General features: G+C 50.2%; 1 pseudogene; it reads left to right on the top strand.

The window, feature by feature from the left end:
• Positions 1-22: 22 nt before the first annotated feature.
• On the top strand, positions 23-2,135 carry LOC107275751 (putative F-box protein At1g58310; annotated as a pseudogene).
• Positions 2,136-3,107: the final 972 nt, after the last annotated feature.

The raw sequence follows: 3,107 nt of genomic DNA, 5'->3' as shown, positions 1-3,107 counted from the left end.
AATCGGTCTGCTGCGCGTTCCACTGCGTCACGGATCAATCGTCCTGAGATCGGCACGGGCAAATAGGCAAATTGTGCGCAGCTGGCGGCTAATCCGGATCGAATTCTGCTTCGAGCCTTCGACTAGGAACAATTCGTCGACTCATCCAACAGCTCGGGGCCTCGGGCAAGCTAATATTTATATAGCTCAATCCGTCCTATTAAAGGATATGGATCGATCGATCGATCTCGACGCCACCGCGGCGTCCATGGCCAAAGGCACGGCGAGCCCGAGCAGAGACCGCATATCCGAGCTCCCCGACGATCTGCTTATACGTATCCTCTCCTTCGCCCCCGTCAAGCAGGCCGCGAGCACCACCCTCCTCTCTCGCCGGTGGCACCTTCAGCCGCTATGGCTGGAGACTGGCACCGTCAACATCGACTTGACTTCCGAGGAATTCCGCCATTGGACCTGTCCCTGGTGGTGCGGGTGGGGGCGCGAGGGAGACGCCCGGGCAGCGCTCCGCCGCCGCCGCCACGGCCTCAAGAAGCTCACCGTCACGGTGACAGCCGACAGAGACCAGCCGACAGAGACGACGGCTACCTCCGCAGCGACTGTCGTGATTTCTCGTGGTACCTGAAACCGATCGTCTTCGACGGCACATGTGTCGGGCTGCTCCGCCACGTCGATGAGCTCCGCCTCGAGTGCCAGGTCGCCGGCGGATCGTCGTCGTCGTCGGCGGCGGCGTCCTCGCCGCAGTACAAATACAAATACGCCGCCGATCCCGGCGTCGAGTATTATCTCTCTATGGATAAGCTGCCCTGCGAGGATTTCCGGGTTCTTGACATCACGGGATGCTGCCTCCAAGAGGTGACGACCGCCGAATGGTTGTGGGAGTGGGACTGGATTGGCTACCCGTGCCTCACCACGCTGCGGCTGCGGCGCTGCACCGTGCGCCTGTGCGACCTCCAGAATGTGATCCTCGCCGCGCCTAGGCTCGCCGAGCTGCGTCTCGAGTCAGTCACCTTCCCCGATCGACCATCGCTCTGCGGCTTCATCTTCGACGAACACATCCATCTCCACTGCCCGGCGGTCACCTCCTTCACCATGGTTAACTGCCACATCGATGGTCGCACCTTCGAGCTCGACGCGCCGTCGTTGATCTGCTTCCGCTGCGCGCAGGTCCCATCTTTATATTTTTCCATATCGCTGAAATCAGCTGCGCCGTGCTTGGCACAAGTCGACCTGGAGTCGATCTCCGGCACGGCGACATTCGGTCCTCTGCTTAACACCATGTGCCATATCAGCATATTGAAGCTGACGGTGTACTCCATTGTTGGAGACATCAAGTTTGGGCACTTGCCTCTCTTCCCAAACCTCAAGCGCCTTGTAATAGAGGAACTGTGTGGATTTGCCATGGACGGCGGCTTGTCGGCGGCGGCAACGGTCGTCGGAGACATGCTACGTAGATGCCCGGCGATCCGTGAGCTCTGGATAAGATTCAGCTGGTTGGAATATCTCAATGAGAGTGCAGATGATCATCTCGACGCAGACCTGACGGCCTATCTGAAATCCTCGATATGCAGATTGCAGGAGTCTGATTACTGTAATCACTGCAAGGAATCAGATACGCCTGCGGCCGGGAGCACACAAAATTTCAACGGTAGCTGGCAGAGTTCTCTAAGAAAAGTAGTCATCCAATTTCAGAAGGGCAAACTCACCTGCTCCCAAGTCCAGCTCGTGAAGTTCTTGGCAGAAAATGCTTCTGTTCTTGAGGAGTTTGAAATCGAGGGAGGAAACCATCATGGCTCTGACCACATCATCAAAAGCAAGGTTGGTAGATGGGGAGCTGCTTCATCCATGGAAAATGAAGCTCCTCCTGGTGTTGGTGCAGGAGATATCAGCGGGTGAAGGCTGGCACCACCTTCGATTCCAATGATCCTTGACATAGATTCTCGCCTCCAGTTTCCAGCTTTACGACAACGACGGTGTCAGCCGCCCTTGGAAGATGATTTGGGTGGTTTGAAGATGGCGAAACCTGGATCAAGAAAGGTCTATATCAATGGGAGGTGGCGGTGGAGGTGGAGCTCGTCTTAGGGACAGCCAGGCATTAGCAGTAGCTAGCAATATAGCACCCGTACAAGCAGGATTCTGCAATTCTCCTAAATTGGATGAATTTGGGTGATTTCGTCCCTAGAAAGAAAAACTCACTTTCTTGTCTCAATTCCTAAATTTCACTAACTTTCTTTCTCGTTTTTTACTTATTTAGGTCAACATTGACGCTAGCTCAGTAGTTCTAGCTGGCCATGGAAATTTAAATGACAAACAACAATTACATAAGCAAAAGCTCGGATCTCCAATAATCCAAGTGCCAACGACGATATAGGCATAGTATATAGATTCTGAGAGGGCCATAGTCATTGATTAGTACTTGGCTAGCTAGGAGACTCTGAAGCACAGATGAGTCAACACGTACGCACTCTTATGATCATGAGCATCCCTTAACTTTTGAATTTACTCTTAACTTTCACCTATTCGCTCGTTTGTTCAAATATGAACTAATGTCTAATGATATACTCCATGGAATGTGTAATCCAATCGATGTTGATCACCTAACAGCTAGTGTTTGCTTTGACCGCAACAAAATATTCCTTGCTCAGATTATATCATGTTCTTGCTACTATACCAAAAAATATTCTCTATTGTTGCAATAAATACATCATGAATAAAACTAAAGGGATCAACATACTTGTCAAAAAAAGAATTACTCTCCCGTATAACAGATCCTTAATATATCCACGACATGACTTGGAAAGATTTGAGTGAATCACAATTATGGTGAATGTTCTTGATTCACATCTTGCTTTTTGGGTTTGGGGAGCTTTGTAGCTTCTCCCAGAATCAAACTAAAAGCCAAAAAGTTGGTGCAACATTGTTACATGCTATAAAGCTCCTCAAACAAACTCAAATAGGTGTAGTTGGTGCAGCAAATGGGTAAATGTCTTGTAACACAATCGTAAGTGACAATTCTAAAACGATCGTACATGTGTGAAACATTTGTTTTCTTTTTTATACGGTATATAAGGGTAGAATGGTCATTTCATTCATACCGCTGCATGCGAGGATGA

The sequence above is a fragment of the Oryza sativa genome, chromosome 8, assembly GCF_034140825.1.
Source record: "Oryza sativa Japonica Group chromosome 8, ASM3414082v1".
Classification (NCBI taxonomy): domain Eukaryota; kingdom Viridiplantae; phylum Streptophyta; class Magnoliopsida; order Poales; family Poaceae; genus Oryza; species Oryza sativa.
The sequence above is the reverse complement of the archived record's forward strand: the minus strand, read 5'-3'. Positions and strand labels throughout refer to the sequence as shown.